Raw genomic sequence first — 21,306 nt, 5'->3', positions numbered from 1 at the left:
TTTCTTTAATTCTTGATATCCTCTTAACCCTAACCTCAACATAGAGAGCACCAATCTTTCTCTGGTTGTCACTCCACTTTCCCAATTCATAATAAAAGACTCCCTCCCTTATATTTTAAAACCACTATTGTTGATTTTTCAAGTCACATTTTCGTGTCCAAAAATTTTAATGTACATTTAAAGATATTTTTAATATTATATTTCCTTCTTTTCCCTTTATCTGATAATCTGTACTGCATTACTAAAACATAAATTAGGTATTATTTTACCTTTTTTTTCCAGTTTTATTGAAAAATAATTGACATGCATCCCTAAGTTTAAGGCATACAACATGAAGGTTAATTTGCATATATTGTGAACTGATTACCACAATGGGTATATGCTTTGATTTTGAAGTTTGAGAAATGTATTTGTCATTGGAGTGTTATTCCTTTATTAATTTAGCTTTTACTATATAATGTGGATTGCATCTGGTGAAAATAAACTTGAAATATGTAATGTTAAAAGACAGTTTAATTTTCAAAAGTAAGACTTTTTAAAAGAGTTTTATTTCATTAAGCAATGCATGCTTTGTGTAACAAGTGAAATGACTATTGATGGCCACATAAATGCAACCATTAAGGTAGATGATAGCAGCAGACCTCTCCTGGTACTTACAGCCACATTCCCTTGGTCCACCAGCTTCAGTGAAGCTGTGTTGTTTATTTGTAGGTGGTTTTTCAAGTTTCTACTCCCAGTGAGTGTTATGAAGACTTTCTAGGCTTCTCTGCCTCGGGTATTTTTTGAAACACAGAAAACTACTCAGTTTGCATATAGGCACAGCCAGGAAGTGTTAGGAAGTTAGAGCGTCTGAGAGTAAAACTCAACAGTGTGCGGTCCAAAATCAAGAAATAAAAGGTCACCCTCTGCATTCTCCAGGGGAATAATCCTGAGGTATGTTTTACAGAGTTCCTAAGAGGTGCAGTAGCAGGATTAATACCATTTGCCCACATTGGTAACCAACTCAGTAATCCTCCTTCACTGACTTTTCTCTATATGCTGTCTTACTCTGCCTACTCCTTTATTTATGCTTCCAAGCATACCTAAATAAAATATCTATGCCATGTTCGTTTTGCAGCTTTTAGGGAACCCAAGTTATGACAATTATGTAGCTTTATACCATCCCACAACATTTTACCTAGAGAAATTGAACCACTAATAACACTCTGTTTGATAAACGGAAGTTCACTGTTACTGAACCATTAATTTTGTGACTTTGATAGATATCTGCTATGACAGCTCCGTCACTGATGTAATGTTACAGCCATGAATTCACCCACATAAAGGTCCCCTCACATGTGTAATAAACATCTCCACAATAGAGATCACATCTTATTCATGGCTGTATTCCCATTGGTTAACATAAGCCTTGGTACATAATAGTCCAATCATAATGGAATGATTTATAAATGAGAGGATTAATTTGGTTATATTTTATTTTGTTTTTATAAGATTAGTTGCTACTAGGTGGATACTGGTAATGATTAAGGTTAAATTCAGTAAACCCAGCTATGGACAAATATTAAAAGTAGGTATCTATTGTGTGACATACCACACATAATCAGACTACTTATGCTTTTTCTGTAAAAAAAATAAATAAATAAAGATTTGAAGCAATTAACTTCATTACTAAATAAAGTGCATAAACACAACAAATGGGATCTAATGAAACTTAAAAGATTTTACACAGCAAAGGAAACTATAAACAAGATGAAAAAACAACCCTCAGAATGGGAGAAAATATTTTCAAAAGAATCAATAGACAAAGGATTAATCTCCAATATATATAAACAGTTCATACAGCTCAATATTAAAAAAAAATGCACACCACCCAATCCAAAAATGGGTAGAAGACCTAAATAGACATTTCTCCATGGAGGATACACAGATTGCCAACAAACACAGGAAAGGATGCTCAACATCACTAATCATTAGAGAAATGCAAATCAAAACTACAGTGAGTTACCACCTCATACCAGTCAGAATGGTCACTCTCAAAAAATCTACAAACAGTGAATGCTGGAGAGGGTGTGGAGAAAAGGGAACCGTCTTGCACTGTTGGTGGGAATGTAAATTGATACAGCCACCATAGACAACAGTATGGAGGTTCCTTAAAAACATAAAATTAGAACTACCATCTGACCCAACAATCCCACTACTGGGTATATACCCTAAGAAAGCCATAATTTAAAAGGACACATGCACCCCAGTGTTCATTGCATCACTATTTGCAATAGCCAGGGCATGGAAGCACCCTAAATGCCCATTGACAGACGAATGGATAAGGAAGACGTGGTACATATATACAATGGATATTACTCAGCCATAAAAAGGAATGAAACTGGGTCATCTGTAGAGACATGGATGGACTTAGAGACTGTCATACAGAGTGAAGTAAGCCAGAAGGAGAAAAATGAATATCATATATTAACACATGTAAGTGGAATCTAGAAAAATGGTACAGATGAGCCACTATTCAAGGCAGAAATAGAGACACAGGTGTAGAGAACAAACATATGAACACCAAGGGTGGAAAGCAAGGGCTGGGGGGACGGGGTGGTCACGGTGGTATGAATTGGGAGATTGGGATTGACATATACACAACAATATGTATAAAGTGGAAAACTAATAAGAACCTGCTGTATAAAAAAATAAATAAAATAAAATTCAAAAAATAAAATAAAATAAAATACCTGGAAAAAATGTACCTAAGCACAGTCTGAATTCAAACACCTAAAGCACAGTGCTATTCCTGGTAGTCCATATTTTATTAATATTAATATGCACTTCTTTAACTTTGGATTAGCATACAGAGTGAAGTAAGTCAGAAAGAGAAAGACAAATACTGTATGCTGTCACATATATATGGAATTTAAGAAAAAAAAATGTCCTGAAGAACATAGGGGTAAGACAGGAATAAAGACACAGACCTACTAGAGAATGGACTTGAGGATATGGGGAGGGGGAAGGGTAAGCTGTGACAAAGTGAAAGAGCGTCATGGACGTATATACACTACCAAACGTAAGGTAGATAGCTAGTGGGAAGCAGCCGCATAGCACAGGGAGATCAGCTCGGTGCTTTGTGACTGCCTGGAGGGGTGGGATAGGGAGGGTGGGAGGGAGATGCAAAAGGGAGGGGATATGGGAACATATGTATATGTATAACTGATTAAATTTGTTATAAAGCAAAAAAAATTACTTTTCATAGGCAGAAGACATCTCATGTTCTCATGTGCAAACCATACCTTCATTCACACCAAAACAAATGTTCAACAACAAAAAAATTCAATAACTGTTGAAAATAAAAGAACATGTAATACACAATTTAAGGAAATATTTTTAGAACTTCACCAAGGTTGCCTCATTAGAGGAAGTTCACTTTTGGTGTACATCCAAAGTTCCAGATTAAATGTTGTGTGGAAATAGAATTGAACAGGAATATAATCTTGAAATTTTCTCATTCTCTTAAAAGTTTAGCTTAGAGTTAGCCTTTATATTCATTATTTTAAAAAATTGCAAGTATATAACCAAACCAATCACTCACAGATAAAATGAGTATGCAAAAATACTCTTCCCCTTAAAATAATATATAATAACCTAAACAGAATAGCTGTGAATGATAAGAATATGTTTATTTCATTTATAATCTATAAAATTACACACAGTTTGAATATGAAAAAAATGTTATGCCATTTATTCATCTAGCAGAAGTGATTTCAAATGTAAGTAATATTTTTGAATATTTTTTCAGGTAAAAATATAATCTTTGAATGAGTTTGGATTTTGAAGACAGATTCATGAAGATTGCAAATATCTATAAAAGTGCATATATTCCATAGTAGATAATAACAAGATGTGAAATGATGAAGCTGCTTGTGAAAATACTAGTTTTGCAGATTCTCATTTAATTTCTGTGGCTTAAGTGTATAACATACTCCACAAAATATAGTAAGAGCTTAATAAATATTTGTTACTTTTATTTAGTTTTGTTTCATATATAGGCTATCATAATATTTATTTTTTTGCTGATTGCTAATCATTCTTCAGAACATTTTTTTAGTTATTATTTTCACTTTTCTCCCTCAATAGATTTTGGAAAATATACTGCATGTATTATTAATTTAATTGTATACAGAAAATATTTTTTTAATTAAGAAAATTACATTTGTTAACAATCTAATATTGTCTACAGGAGTAGATAATATAGGTCATCCAAGTTGAGCTGAACGTCTTGGTCTTAGCTTCCCACTGTCAAACTTCATGGCCAACTAGGGAAGCTGTTCATTTTATAGGAACTCCGTTCAATTTCAATTTATGTACTTAAGAGTGTTCCAAGAATTATCTGCCAAGTTTTTTTTTGTTTGTTTTTTTGTTTTCAGTTTACTGTCAGGTTTTTTTCTTTTGTGTTAAATTCTACATTAAAGTCTACTGAGATTTAATTATTAGAGGTTATACATTGATTGTGGATACAAATGTATCCACCATGGAGTATGGAGTAGTCCATTGGAGTAGTTATGGAGTAGCTATGAAGTAGTCAATATATTTGGCAAAAGCATCTGAGAATTTACAGGAAATGACAGATGCTCACATGAGTATAGAAAACTAGGAAATCAATGAGAAGGATGGTCAGCTCTTCATCTTCTGCATGGTTTTATATTTCCCTAGATGACTAAATAATTTCTGTAAATATAGTCAAATAGGAAAATAGGTTTAAGAAATGTTTAATGAGAGAAATGGTTGGTCAATTTACTAAGTTATTACATTATAATTCTTATCATTAAGGCAAATAAGACTTGAAAGGTCTAAAATTTTATATGAGGAAAACATTTAACTGTATCTAAGTATAATATATATATGAGTTGTATCCAAATAATTACCTATAAAATATTTGAAAGTTGGTTTATTTTTACTTACACTTTATTGATCTTAAGTTTGATGTATGAAGGAATCCATTGTAAGAAAATCTGTATAGAAGACATACTTTTTCATGTTTAATACACCTAACTCTAAATAAACTTAATTCTTAGGAAAACTATTCTCTTCCAAATCTTAAACGTATTATAAAAATCTTGGAAAACTTTGGAATAATTTATATAGTTAAAATTTTCTTATCTTCCCTATGGATTTTATAACTTATGTCTCTCTTTTCTCTTATTGTGTGTATTTCCTTAATCTGCACTAGTCCAAAATTTGTTTCATGGGAAGCAAGGAGATAATGTTTCATGACAACAAAATGAAAAATTTGTCTCTACCTTCTGCACTAAATTGGCATAGATGTCTAAAAAAATTTAGTTCTTTTAACAAAATTAGTCACCTAGATCTTAGGATGTGCTTTACAATTATTGTCAATTAGAACATGTCTTCACATCCTTAGTAGCCTCTTAAAAATCTTTATTTTATCTCAGCTCTCACAGTATAATGGTACTTGTTATATTGGTCAAGCCAATCTTATTTCTTTTTCATTTTTTTATTATTTTGACCCTCTAATATTCCCACAATCCAACTTTCTCTGGAAAAGTTGCCCTTTAAGGAATACCTTCCTTAAAGGTATAGTGAGTTGCCCAAACATTCCCTTTGGGCAATTTGGATTGTTCCTCTTGGCGTTTTTCCTTGATTCAATAGCTGAGAATTAATTTACATATTCAGTTATTTCTTGCTTTCTCTGCCTTAAATCAGCTTCTCATCTCCCACTTAAACACTCTCAGTCAAGTTTCTAAATAGTGTTTTCTGCATCTAAGTTCTCCACTTTCAATGACTTCTTCACTTTGTCACTGGGATCATCTTTCTAAAACACAGAACAGTCCACAAAATTAAGTTATACTTTCATAGCATGAAATATAAGCCTTTCACAATCCCACCTCAAAAAGTGCTGAATCCTCATTTCCCACTGCTCCTCACCTTTTACTTTCCCATTTTCTACAAACACAACCAGACTACAGAGCCATGGGGTTATTAACAATAATTCTGGGACTCCACATGCCTATGTCTTCATACTTTTGCATATGTTCATCTATAGGTTGAAACTGAATATTCTTTTTTGAACCCTTCATATGTGGCTCACTCCCATGTAATACTTTAAAGTTCAATGCAAAATTGAGGCTCTTGTTCATAGAGCCTTCTCTTAATGTCTAAATGTAATTGGCTCCTTTGTCTGCACTTCAAAGTTTGAAGTACACCACTGTATACACACATTTAAAAAATAAATACTAAAGTATTTTAAATATTTGGACTATAATATTATAAGCATCTGTTCCATTAAATACTGGTGCTTAACTAGTGTCATTTTGATTTTCAGTTTTTCATGTATGAGATCTCACATGATCTGAGAAAACATGCATATGGTCTTCTTCAATTCCTTAAGTCTATGACACAAGGAGCAAAGATTTTCAATTTGAAAAGACTAACATCATTTTCATATGTATTCATATATACTTCATACACACTCAGAATATTTTATCAATAAAATCAAGAACATTAGAGAAAAATGCTTTGATGCATTTGAGTAAAATATAGTAAAAAGTTTGGGATCAATAGCTTTTACAATATCATTCTGTAAGAATTTCAGTCATTAAGTGGATTCTAGTTCTACAGCTTCAAGGAGATCTAGTTCTATGTGAGTGAAGAGAAGAAAATCTGACATTCAAAAAACGGGAAAGCATGTTTATTCCCAAAATGATTCATGTTATGTGACCTGTTAAAACATCTTTCTTGGCCCATTCATCAGCTTCACTTTACCTCATATCACTACACAAATGACTTCAAATTTATAACAGTACTCCAATATATGGGATAGTTTTGTGAGAATTGTTATACTTAATATTATTCTAAAAATGTGAGTATATCTGGAACTTCAATTTCTATTAATGTGAAATAGGTTAATGTGTTTAACTAACTATTGTGCTCCATTTAAATCTGTGCTAGATATCAATATGTTCATCCACTTTTTTTTATGTAGGAAAGAAGTAGAGGGCAGAGACATGGATGTATTGGGGGTACAAACCAAATAAATTACTAACACTGCTTAGGAATTAAAAGGTCTACAGATAAAGTTATAGATCATCCTCATTGCCTACATGCTATTTATAGTTTTGTCTGCAATGTTATCTTCATAAAAGGAACTGACTGGAGTTATTTTGTGTTAAATAAAATAGTAGAACTTCATGTAATTTAGCTTCTTATTTCAATGATGATGAGAAAACATTTCATAAACGTTTGCAAGTATATGGCACATTGTTAATTGACATTTTCTTTGAATGCTTGAGGTCCAGTAATTGCCAGCACAGGTTATTGTCAGAAGTCACTCATGTCTTAAGCGTCTTGATACCTCAGGTTTCTGAAGATGGATATGCAAGCAATCTGCCCACAATTCAACTCATGCCTCAGATCAGATTGATCTGAAAGTCTCATAAATAAATCCAGTAAGATTTACAGCCAAGATCTTCTTATGTCTTCTATAAGGTTTGTATATAGTACAGTTTTGGGCCTTTCAGCTTTTTACCTGATGGCAGTGCCTTTAAATTCCTCATAACAGAGAGGTATAGTGAAAACCTTTTTTATACATTATTCTTTCCTATAATTTTGTCTATATTGGTCTATAGTGCTTCTTTAGATATAGATTTTGTCACTCATAAATATAGGATTCTGTTTTAATTTTTATAAATCTGCTGTGCTTCATCTAACTTAGATGCCATCTGATAGTGGTAAAGCCAGTTCTGGTCACTTTCAGCAACCTAAAACTTTAAGTCTGATTAAGAATGGGATGCCAGGACAGAATTCATAGCATTAGAAGATTTGAAAGGATCTATATTCTACAGCCATAACTTACACAAAGTTATAAATAATCAGTTGGAATGACAACCAAAATTATTAAGTGGACTGGTTTGGGTCTCTTAAAGAATGTGAGCAGAAGCAGCATACATGTCAAATACTTTGCAATGTTTTGAATTTCATCATTTTACCTGTAGATGCACCTATGTCTTTTCTTGTTTGTTCCTTTGGTTCACTATGCTTGTGACTAAGTTTACCATTTGAAAAAAATGTCACCTTTTCAGAAGTCAAGTGCTTTTCCTTATGGAATAAAATTAGAAGTATTTTTTGAATGATAACCACATAGAAAAATAAAATCAAAGCACTTAATGACTAGAAATAATAGTATTTGGAGATGTTAGCTTCTCTTACACAAGAAAAAGGCAGGGTAGGGCTAGTTTTACTGCCCCCATCTGTACAATGTAAGATGGAAAATGAAAAAGAGTGATCCCATATCATATTCATCACAGAGCCTTCCTTAGGCATTAGCTTTGCTTTAATATCATTTTGGTTTTGCTATAATTCTCCTTTCATTCATTTATTTTTGAAAAATAGTACTTGAGTGATAGAATCGTCTAAGCTCACAAAGATTTTGGTTTACTTTTTACCTTTTTATATGTTCAACTATTAAATGCTTTTATTTGCCACATATAAAGTGTTTTAACATTTTGCAAAGGAGAAATATTATACTGTCGCCTTATAAATTTCATAATTATTACACAAAAATTCAAAGCCACTTATTAGTAAGAGATCAGTTTGGTAGATTTGTGGTAGATCTACTTTTGCAATAGGTATAATCCTAAAATGACCCTCAATGGCCCACATCTTTGTGTAATCTCCTCTTACTGAATGTTGGAAGGACCTGTAACTTGTTTCTAACCATTAGAATATTATGAGTTATAATTCCTATGATTATGTTACATTAAATGGCAAAGGTGAAGAGATTTTGCAGATATAATGAAGATTCCTAATCAGTTGACTGTATGTTGGTCTAAAGGGTGATTACTGTACTATAAGTGTGCCAGTCATAATCAGTTGAGTTTGTTAAAAAAAGGACATGGCTATTAGAAACAAAAGAAGTCAGAGACTTCCTCTCTTCAGCTATTCTTGAAGAGGCAAACAGTTATTGAGAATAGGGCTACATGACAAGGAATGGCAGGAACCTCTAGGAGCTAAGGGCTTTCAGTCCTATTATCACAAGAAATAAATTCTGCCAATGACCAGGTGAACATTAAAGAGTACCCAGAGCCTCGGATAAGACCCAACTCCAGTTGATACCTTGATTGCAGCCTGTAAGACCCTGAGAATTGGACCCAACTAAGCCATCCTGAATCATGGAAAGTATAAGATATTAAATAGGAATTGTTTTAAGCTACTACATTTGTGATAATTTTTTATGCAGGATAGAAAAGTAATATCTACAGGAGAATCTACTCTAGGAATCAACAACCTTGATATTGAGATACATTATATGCATATTTAAAATACAAAGTAAAATTATGTAAGGCATCATGGGAGAGATAAAAACAGATTGATGGAAATTTAGAAAAAAGAATGAGAAGTTCTTTCTGAAGGAATCAAGACACATGATAAAATGGCTGTTCTGTGTTCATTTAAAAATGAAGGAGCTCCTCTAGGTAAACATGGGAAGGGCATCAGAGCTGATGACTTCTTACATAAATAAAGGCATGTTGGCAGCTGCATGCAGACTAGTGAGCTATTTACATGAGTATGTGAAGAGGAATAGTGAGCACTCAGGTTAAAAAGTAGTTTGGAGACTTTTAGATACCTTACATAGTGGGGGTTATTACTGAAGATGATTTTAATGAGGAGGAAATGGAGATGGTTTTCCACTTACTACTTTTGCAACGTGGCACAAGTTATTTCCCTAAGCCTCATTCTTTTCATCTATGAAATGGTAAAAAAAAAAAAAAAAAAGACCTACTGTGTAGTGTGGCTTGCAATGACAAAAGTACTAGTTCTCAACGCAGAGAAGGACTGGAGGTTATTATCTATAGCATCTCTGGCTATAGCATGGCAGCTAATTTGGAGGGAAGAGGATGATAAAGGCAAGTTAGAAGGAATTGTGATGGTTTTGGACCAGTCTCTGTTAGTAACAATAGGAATAACATGTGAGAGATAGATATGAGACTCTGGAAAGATACAAAGAACCAATATTTCTTGCCAATGTAAACTATTTCTAAATGTGAAAATAAAGCATTGTAAGATATTAAAATTCAAATTAAAAAAATCTAAAACATATTTTCATTTCTGGGTCTAGTCGTTGTTTGATGTCATTAATATATCCAATATTTTCATTTTCAGAGCTGCCCCAGGCATATTTTTTTTTTTTTTTTGCTAATGGAGTGATTAAATATTTTGAAACATGGAATGATATGACCACATCCGTTCTTGAAGAACATAAACATGTAAAGGGCAGATAGGAGCCAAGTGTGGCAGCAGTGGGTAGAGTGGTTAAGTACTTCTGTGTAATCTGGTAGAGAGACCATGAGGCCTATAGGAGAGCCATGGTGGTGAGAATAGAAAGGAGGTAGTAGTTCCAGACATAATCCAAGGGGAGAATTTTAGGAGTTTGGTGAATGAGAGAATATGAGATATAAACATGGAAGAAAAAGAGGTGATTTCAGTGACATCCTATAGACAGTTTTTATTGGCTCCCAAGAACAGATTTTGCACATCTGTCACCAACTTCCTGTTTAGTGATATCAAAGAGTTACTTGAATTAGCCATGGAGTGAATAATCACAACCTTACAAATTAGGCCTATATGTATGGGAAACTGGCTGTTAAACATGTACCAGCACACCACCGAATGATTCTGAGTTTTCAGGTGAAAACTAAGCAGCTAAGAAGATGGTAGTTCTATGAATTCAGAAAGGTTAAGTCAAGAGAAGGAGATTTTGAATTGAAAATGTAAGTGAAGTAAAAGAAGCATGACTTTCTGGTGGAGGAAGGGGGAAAAGATGTTTTCTTGAGGACCTCTTAGATGGAGATTCCAGAGGTTAGCATTGTGCTTGATACTTGGCTCAATATTCTTCTACTATCAACTGAATGACTACCTTGGGAGCTGTCCAAAAAATCTATCAGGAAGCTGGAAAAATGAAATCTGAAGTTAGAACTACATACACAATTACATACACACACACACACACACACACACACTATAGAATCAACTATATGGGATGGTATTTGAAATAATAATATTTTATTAAGAAAATGTGTGAATTTATAAATGGGAAAATAAAGGACAGAATTCTGAGCAGTTTGCGACCAAAGGCATTTGAGAAGAAGGAGGTAAAAGGGCATTGTCACAAATCTTGTTGGGGAGTCGGGAACTAGAATGAAATGCTGTAGATGAGACAATGGATGAAATGTGAGAATCTGTCACAGGATTGGGTGAGTAGTGATTGGTGGGATGCAAAGTTATTCAGGCAGTTGGAGCAGAATCTACAGTTAAATTTTGTCAAAATGTAGCCATTCATAAGAATCACCAAGAGGGTCTGTTAATGCCGATTTTGAAGCTCCACCCTCAGTGATTCTGATCCAGTAGTAGGTTCAGGCAGGAAATCTGCAGCCTGTTGTTTTGGAAACATTGTAGAAGGGATTGAGAAATGATAGGAAATAAAATATGGAACTGCAAGGTGAGGAGCATAGCTTTCTCTTTCCTGCATTACAGCAGTCACCGGAGAAGAGAGAAGCATTGGAATTTTGATTGGAATTGGGTTCATGAAGTATACTTTCAGGTTAGGAGTGAATGGAATATGTTGCTTAAAAGAGTGTGCAAATTAGAGAAGAGAAAAAGACCAATTATGGGCAAAAAAAAAAAAAAAGAGAGAAAAAATAAGTGGAATGGGGCTATGGAGGCGGGGTGAAGTGGTTACATACTTTTGGAGAAGGCCAGGGAGAGGAAAAATGATGACATTTAAACTAACTAAAGAAACTTTTGTTAAAGGAAACACTTAAATGTGGAGCACATTGTACCATATTCAGTTGATAAAAGTAACAGTTATCATTTAATTTGTTTATGTTAATACCAAATAAAATATATTTTACAGGAAAATGAGAGGTTTTCCTTTTAAAACTTAAGTTGATTAGTTTTCCACTAAGGTTTAAAATTCCATTCATACCCCAAAGGCTTTATAAAAGGTTTTATAATACTCCCCCTCCCACCAAACGAATACAGCTATAAGCAAAGTTCTACTCTTTTCCTAAAAATGCCTGTATAATTAGGAAATCACTGCTTCATTAGATTAATTGACACCATTCTGAAGATTTCAAGGAGAAAGACACTTTGTGTAGGGAATTGGTTAGAAAGGTGTTAGAAAGTCTGGAGGAGCAAAGGGCAGCAGGAGTTTTACTCATTTTAGGGAGGATGGAGGCCATCCACCTGCCATGGACACTGAGCTAACAGAAAATGCTGGTGGCACTGTCATTCGTGCCAAAGAGGAGCCACCCTGCTGCCACTGCAGAAACTGCTGATGGTCCTGGTACCCACAGTCCCAACTATTGCACCTGCTAATGCTAGAAGCATAATCATGTCTCCCTTCTTCCTGCTTCTAATCTATTACAGGTATTTCTACAGGCCAAATCCAGCTAACTTCCATTTTGCAAGAGAGTCTTGGGAATACAGTTTGCAAGCTTCTAACCCTTGCGATACTGAGAAGAGTACAGGATGGTTAGAGTGGGACTCAATGCCCAATGACAGATAATATCTGGTATACTCACCTATTCTTCCTCAAAGGGGAAAAGTACGGTGCTTGAAGACATAAAAGGACAATTTGGATATACAAGAAATGCTATAAAAACACAGTGTTATAAGAGATTGGCTGTATCATAAGATTAGATGTCTCTTTCTGCCTTTATTTAATTATATTTTTTATTGGTGGCCTAATCCAGAGCTTTCTTGTGGCCACTGAGGCACACACACATATAAACACACATAAACATGTCTATCTATCTATCTATCTTTCTATCTATCTATCTATCTGCCTATCATCTATTTATGTGTCTTCATATTTGTGAGGCAATGCATTCAAAATTTATTTTATTGAAGTATAGTTGATTTACAATACTGTGTTAATTTCTGCTGTACAGCAAAGTGACTCAGTTATGCATATATATATACATATCCTTTTTCATATTATTTTCCATTATGGCTTATCAGAGGATATTGAATATAGTTCCCTGTACTATACAGTAGGACCTTGTTGTTTATCCATTCTGTATATAATAGTTTCCACCTGCTAATCTGAGGCAATACATTTTTCGAGAAACTTTCTTAGAAGTAGTTTATTTACACGAGTCATAGCATAGATTTGATAACTCATTAAGTATTTAGGAACCATTTATGGATAGTTTGCTAGGTCCAATCGGAAATAAAATTGTCGATAATATCATCTAACTTTTACTGAGAACTGATTTTGTGCTTGGACATTTTCTAAGTGGTTAATATGTAGTGTCTCAAGACATCCTTACAGCTACTCTATGAGGTAGATGCTCTTATTATACCCATGCTCCAGATAACAGCAAAGAAAAAAATAGACAGCAGCCAAAGTGGAAGCACAAAGAGTTTTTGCAGCTTGCCCAGCATCACATTTCATAAGTGCTACAGTAGTCAGGACAATAAGGATTTTACAGTATTATAAGGAAAATGTATTACACATAAAAACATTTTAATAGAAAGTAAAAGTTTCTTTGCATCATAAGAATTAAACAGAATGGGGCTTCCCTGGTGGTGCAGTGGTTGGGGATCCGCCTGCTGGTGCAGGGGACGAGGGTTTGTGCCCTGGTCCGGGAGGATCCCACGTGTCACAGAGCGGCTGTGCCCGTGGACCGTGGCCGCTGGGCCTGCGCGTCCAGAGCCTGTGCTCTGCAACGGGAGAGGCCGCAACAGTGAGAGTCCCTCGTACTGCAAAAAAAAAAAAAAAAAAAAAAAAAAAATTAAGCAGAATGGGTTGAGAAACTACTTACTTAGAAACAATTTTTCCCATGTCGGTATGAATTCCAGCTGTGCAGTCAATATCCAAATATCCTAGTTTTATTCAAATATATTTTATGAAATGTTCTTGTTAAAACCACCTGAAAGGTGTGTGACTGTGTATGGGTATGTGTGTATGTGTGTGTTTGTGTGTATGGAAAAATATAAATAATTCTTCAGGACTGTTTTTCTGAAGTGCTTACTTCAGAAGTGATTGAAAAACATTTGCAATATACTTTTAGAAGGACAATGATATCATATTTAATGTTGATACCGCTATAGAATTTCTAAATTTAGAAAAAAAGGAATGTTTTTGTATCCTTTAAGGTATGTTGAAGTTTTGCCATGTGGCATGGAGACCAACCACAGATGAGCACAGGGTACCACTCCACCTGTTTAAGGTCATACTATTCTCTGTAAGTTCCTTCATGTTGACCTTTGAATGCTAACCAGGTCTCAAATCACCCTCTGAGACAGAAGGAAGTTGCTTGATTTAATTATTTCTGACAGTTTGTGCAAACATCAGGTCAGGATGTCTCAGGTAAATTAACCAAATCATATTCAACTGTAATATGTCTAATTAAATTACAATATTTAGACTATTAGATACATTCCCACCAATAAAATGTATTTTCCCCCAATTTTAAAATTGTGATCATCTACATAACTCATATACCAATTCATGGAGGCAGATTTTTGTGGAGGCAGATTTCATGGGTCTTTTCTTTCTTGGGATGTGAACAAAAAAAACAGAAGCAATTATTTAAATAGATTAGATAGATAATTTCCTATAGCATCCTAACAAGAATTAAGATGGATAGTAGAACTTAGAGAAATTGTGAAAGGGGAAAAAAATAAAGTGGAGGAGAGAATGGTAAATCTAGGATTTCTGAGAGAAGAAATGGGGGTGGAGGCTGATGTGTGCATGAGCGTAGGGCTAAGACTATGTTCCATAAAACAGTCAAGTGTGTATATTTGTCCAAAGAGTAAGCAGGATGAGTAGGCTTGAAAATCAGAGAGGAAGGGCAAGAGAAATTTTCTCTGAAATTTTGATCCAATGTAACTGGTGTTTTGTTTTTTCCATTATCTCAGACCTTGGGTTACATCTTATGTATAATACCTAAGAATGAATCATTAACTTGGAGAGTTTCTAACCTTCAAAGAAAGGACCTCTCCCTTTTAAGGATAATAGATGGAATCTGAAGAATTTTTGATCCATGTAAGGGTCAAGGAGAATCAGTGTTAATGTCTGTACTACTTTATATATTTCTCTGGGGAAACTTCACATTTGTTTTTTGTTTTGTTTTGTTTCATGTTATCTTCACCATAACTCTGTGAAGTGGGAAAGACAAATATTACACTCCTCATTTTATAGATGGGAATCTGAGGTCCATTAAGGTCAAATGACTTGGCCAAAGTTGAACAATCAAGATTAGAACCCAAGGCTCCTAAGCTTCATCTACAACTCTTTCTAGCACACTCCAATATCTCCTATTTAGGCCTCTTGAAAGTAGCTTTGTGACATAAGTGTAAGACAAGTTTTCTTCTTTTGGACAAGTTCTTTTCATTTGCTTTATTTTCCTGAATTAGGAATTTTGAGAGAGCTAACACCTTAGTGTATGTACAATGGATTTTTCCTATTAGGTAACTCTGCCCTTTGCTTCACCCACCACACAGCTGGGCTAAGTAATTCTAAAGGAATGTTGTCATGCCAAAGACTCAAGGAAAAGTAGGTTGAGTTAAAATCAATTTATTAAAACAAATCCAGGTTTTTTTTCATTGGTTACACTTTTTAAGAGTCCCTTGGTTACACATTAAGGTGTCCTTACCACAGAAATAAATAATAATTTTATGTGTTTGGATACACAGCAAAAAAGTAGAAAAGATTACACTTTCTGAAAATGTGACTGTTTACAAAGCCCTAGAATGTGTACTTTCAAAAAACTTAGAAACCAAACTCATAAAAACCAAACAACAGTGCTTTAACACATAGAAGTATTAGATTGTAGAAAAGTTATTTTGACTATTAAATAATAATGCCATCATTTTTTCTCTTAATGATTGACTTAGTTGGTTTATTTGGGAAGTCTATCCATCTCAGAGATGGATTTGTTCCAAGTGTTCATTAGAAAAAAAAAATTCATCAAGCAAAGATTAAGGTCTAGTTTTGTTTTCCTCTGGTCTAGAACTTGGTTTGTTTTGCCCCACATGAGATGAAACTCTCCCTGCAATCTAACCTGTTCTTGTACAGAGGATTCATAGCAGTCAGTTCTAAAAGATCTGCTCCTCCCAAAAGTCTGTTCTCTTTAAATAGAATCCACTGAAATAACACTGGGGTTTATATTTCACTCATAACACATAAACATTGACAGTTTTTAATTAGTGTACTAGGTTTTCTTAGATGTTTCAGTGAATTTACAATGTTGAGTGAACTGAAACTTGAAAAAGGAGAGACTAATACTGCTGTTCTAATAAAAGCTGTGGAATAATATGGGTCCCTTTAATGGTCCAAGGATAGGTGGTAATGTATAACGATTTCTAAATGCATAATGTGACTCTAGGACCAAACTCTCTACTAGGTGGTATACTAAGCTTTAGTATTTGGAGAGCTGAGTCAGCAGACAGCTTTAGCCAGAATGCCCAAATAAAGGACTGATAGACTGTCAGAACAGAATGTAGACAAAACAAAAACTCAGAAAACTGGGAAATATTGTGCTGGTCTCTGTGTTTGTTTTGATTTGCTTGATAAATATGTTTATGTTCATTGAGTAAAAGACAAATAGTGAATTGAGGTACTAGTGAAGAGTGATTTGGTCTTCTATTTGTTTGCATGGGTAATAGCTAAATGGTGAATTTTTAAATTCTATATTACAAAGTAGGCTTGGGGGCTTCCCTGGTGGCGCAGTGGTTGAGATTCCGCCTGCCAATGCAGGGGGCGTGGGTTTGTGCCCTGGTCCGGGAGGATCTCACATGCCACGGAGCAGCTGGGTCCCTGAGCCATGGCCGCTGGGTCTGTGCGTCTGGAGCCTGTGCTCGCAATGGGAGAGGCCACAACAGTGAGAGGCCCGTGTACTGCAAAATAAATAAATAAATAAATAAATAAATAAATAAATAAATAAGTAGGTCTGGAACCACAACAGATATCCCTTGAGGGTAAAACAGTACTAGAAAACACTACGACCTGCTCAATAGATACAAAAGAAATTTCTACTTAAAAAGTACTAGAAAAAAAAAGTCTCATCTCTTGTCATTCTCGGAAGTCATAACTGAGCATGGGTTTCCAAGAAATTTCTATGTCCACCTGACAAAGAATCTTAGGTAGCGATTTTCCAATCATCCTGCTCCTCAAGTCAGCCTAGCAGCCCTGAGATGACAGCAACATACTTCTCTGGTGGAATAAAGGCAGTTTCTCCACAGATGGCTCATCTTCAGTTTCCTGGAATTTATTTCTACTCTTGAAAGGACCTGCATATTATACTGTGAGATTATGGTAGCTTGGGTAACAGGCACTTCCTTTGAATTGTTGCATGGAGATGAAGAAAATGATGATAACTTATATATAATTTACATATAATAACTCACCCTCAAAATGACCCCATATAACAGAGAAGGCAATTGAGACACAGAAATTGGGGTCCTCACTCAAGCTAATTCTTCTGCCCAGGCAGTCTGGTGCCAGAGACTGTGTTCATCTGCAGTACTCTACAGCCTCGAGGGAAGTGTGGGAAGAAGTCCCTGTGTGTTTTATGCCATCCTACTTCCTCTGTGATGACGTTATAACACTTCCTCACACACTCTGTCTTCTAACTTGGAGATTTCTATACTAAATCTGCTGTTTTGTCTACTTAAACTTCCCTAATATTCTCTCATGTAGAAGTTTCTACTCTTCAAGTGTTCATTCTTCAAAAATACAAAGCATAGGAAAACTCTACTCCCTCAGTAAAATGGAACCCAGTTGCAGGAAGGAAAAGGATTTTGATTAAATGTATTAACCCTAAATGAGAAAAAAATATGGGCAAGCTTGTATTTGTATTATCAAAAGGAGCCAGAGTTATTCAATTAATCTTGAATGGATTAAATTTCAGGCAAGATTTACAAGGTTTAAAACATATAGATATATTAGGTTAAGCTACATTTAATGGCCATTTTTAGGTCAACAATGATCAAATATCAGCTATCTTATTTGGTTCAACCTAATCATGTAAGATCAAGGAGGAGTTTCTTGATGCTCCCTGAAACCAAGTACACCCAAGCAGATTCACTTGATGACATGACTAGTACTTAAGATCAGTCCAGTCACAGGCAAGAACCTCTGGTGCTGTCTCCTAGGTCCTCAGAGTGAGTTTTAGAGGCTACCACTTTGTGCTACTCACCTGCTTCATTAGACAAGGGCGAGGAAAGGGATTATATGCTGTGAAGTAGCTACCCCACCAGCAGGAGGCTACCCTGAGAAGTGGATTTCTGAGTACTGCTTGCAATGCTGAGCCCTTGTTCAGATCATAGAGACACTTCTTCAAGAGGCTGCTAGCAATAAAATCTGCTATTTGTCCAGCTATCTTACTTGATCCATTAGAAATGCTTCAAGTCACATTTAGATAAATCTGTAGTGAAGTGTACACAGGGAAGTTTGTAATGTGTTAAAAATTTCATTATGTCTGTGAAAAACTTCCCTTTTTTAACTTGATAATATTTGGATTTTAAAATATGAATGGCCATATATTTGCTTGTGTGTGCATATATATGCACACACACATATACATATATACATGCACACAGACACAATGTTGTCCTTGAAATGGCCCCCAAATTAAGAGGTAAACATCCATGTATCCGGATGTTCAACACCTAAACCACATTGTTCTGTATTATATTCAATGATAATCCAGCTCCATAAGGGTACAAAGATGGTTTTGTAACCCTGTTGAATCACTGAAGAAAAACTAAATTGTTTTCTGTAAGATTTAAATGTTAATTCTATCTTGAACAACAGTATTTAGGGTTTTGAGAGGATTACATTTTCATCTACTCATCACACCTCCAGAAATTTCTGTCCCTGAATCATTCTTGATCAAAGAGCCTTTTATTCTTTTTGTCTTTTTCCACTAGACTGTAGCTGAGTATAGTAGGTATGGTCCCCTGAAGTCCTGTTTTGACTTCCAAAAGACTGTCTACTCCTTATCTTATGGAATATGTTTGACTTTGGCTACAGGCCCTGATAAGGAACACATCAAATACTAGGAATAAGCATGTAATCCTCAAATAAACTGATATCCACCCAGGTGGACTTGTAAGAAAAACTCACAGGCACACAGTCAAGTAAATAATCACAAGAGTAGTATTTTTTTATATATGTGTTTGCTCTGGTCAGTCACTCCCTCTATTCATCTTGGTTCCTTTAAGCATCTGCTGGATGATTTCTCATGAAAATCATTTCCAATGCTATTCAGCTATTATTATTATCTACTGAGATAAGTTTGGGGGCCATACAATTTTAAAAAATTAAATAAAGAAATAGACCATTTCAAACATGTAATTTCTCTAGGCTTATTCAAACTGGGGGAAGTGTTAGCTTTAGAAGAAAGTAAGGAAAAATCTATGACTCTGTCTTTTTTTTTTTTTTTTTCTCTGCCTTGCTTTCTCTACCAAAATGAGCATGTGGTAAAGTGCTTGTGCCACAGACACTGGCCTTTTATTCTTGTGGAAAAAGGAGCTGCTGTTTTATGGTGGCCTGGAGGCCAGGAGGAGCTTGCTGCCAGGGGATGCTGCCCTCATGGCTCCACCAAGCAGGCAGCACCAGCTGGGAAGCCCAGGGGACTGGGTCTACTCACCATTTGCCCAGTAACCTGGAACTCAGACTCTCTGCTCTCTGGCACCTTCCTCTTTCTTTCCTCTTCCCTTCTCTCTTTTCCTCTGGTGCTTCTTAATCAGAAACTTCATGAAAAGTTTATCAGAGGTTTCCCGTTGCAGTTGGAAAGGACAGTTTTCTGCATTTGTATTGGACTTGACATACCTAGTATATATGTATAGGTGTGCCGGGTTATTATACTTAAACCCCCAGATTTTTAGGCCACATACAGAACTTTGATTTCTCTGCTATTGTTGCAATTTTATTATTAATATTAACCATAAGATTTAGTGAGAAAAGTGTTTACAGGAGTGTCAGGCTCTGAAAGAAATCTTGGTTCTGCTACTTAAGGACCTTGTCATATTTTCTGGGCCACTATTGCTACATCTGAAAAACGCAGGACTAAGATAAACACAAAAGGATTATGGAAGAAAGAACCCAGTTCATATTTGGCACTCACCCATCTTTGTTACTTGTGTTATTATAAAACTAATTGTATGGCATGCTGGATAAAAGTGGAATTATCTTGTGGTTCTTATAAAATATTAACTAAATGCAAAAAAATATTTATCCCATCTAAACTCACTTTACTTTATTATGTTAAAATATTAAATGAGGATGTATTTTGACAATACTTGGATAAATAAAGGTTATTTTAAATCAGATTACATTTAGAGGTAAACTTTCAAATAAATGATTCCCTAAAATTAAAAAAAAAATCTTAAGTGAGTTTTTTTAAGGCTTAACTCCAAGTGATTTTTACCTATAATTGCACAGAGATTTTCAAATTTGGAAATGTATTTAAAAACCTCAGAAACTGAGAATATGTTTCATATTACTTGATCCTTGGTATTCAGAATATGACTCTTGAACTAGCAACATTGGCATCACCTGGGAGCTGGTTAGAAATACAGTATTTAGGCCCAAATCAGGACCCAAGTAGCAGAGTCTGCATTTCAGCAAGGTGATCAACCCTAGTTGATTCATATGCACATTATTTAGCCATATGTACAATATTACATTTGTAGATGGACACTCATTCAGCATTGTTTGAATACACCAAGTGATGAGAAAGTCTTTGTGTCTTGAGGCAGATCATATCATTAGTAGGTAATCTAAGTATTAGAAATTTCTTTCGTGTTGGTCAAACAGATAAAAATGTCTCCCCTTCTGTAACTTTTACTAATTTAATTATCTTCTTATTTCTAAGCAAAACAGTCACAATTCTAGTCAGAAAACTGGCAGTAAAACATTTTAAGAGAAAAAAAATCACATTTTCAATTAGTCTATTTGGTTTACACTAGGGATGGACAAGCTACTGCCCAGGGCCAAATCTGGCTGGCTGCCTACTTTTGTAAATAAAGTGTTATAGGACCACAGAAATATCAATTTGTTTACACATTGGCTCTGGCTGGTTTCGTGTTACCATGGCAAAGTCAAGTAGTTGCAACAGAGATACTATGGCTTGAATGTCTAAAATATTTACTATTTGTCCCTTTACAGAAAAAAGAAAAAAGACTTCTAAATCCTGGTCTACATGAAGCATTCCCATTTCTCCAACAACAATTTATTTTATCGAACCTCATGCATGTGTCAGGTACTATGCTAGCGGTTGAAGT

The sequence above is a fragment of the Hyperoodon ampullatus genome (assembly GCF_949752795.1).
Source record: "Hyperoodon ampullatus genome assembly, chromosome: 5".
In the NCBI taxonomy this organism is placed as follows: Eukaryota; Metazoa; Chordata; class Mammalia; order Artiodactyla; family Ziphiidae; genus Hyperoodon; species Hyperoodon ampullatus.
The sequence above is the reverse complement of the archived record's forward strand: the minus strand, read 5'-3'. Positions refer to the sequence as shown.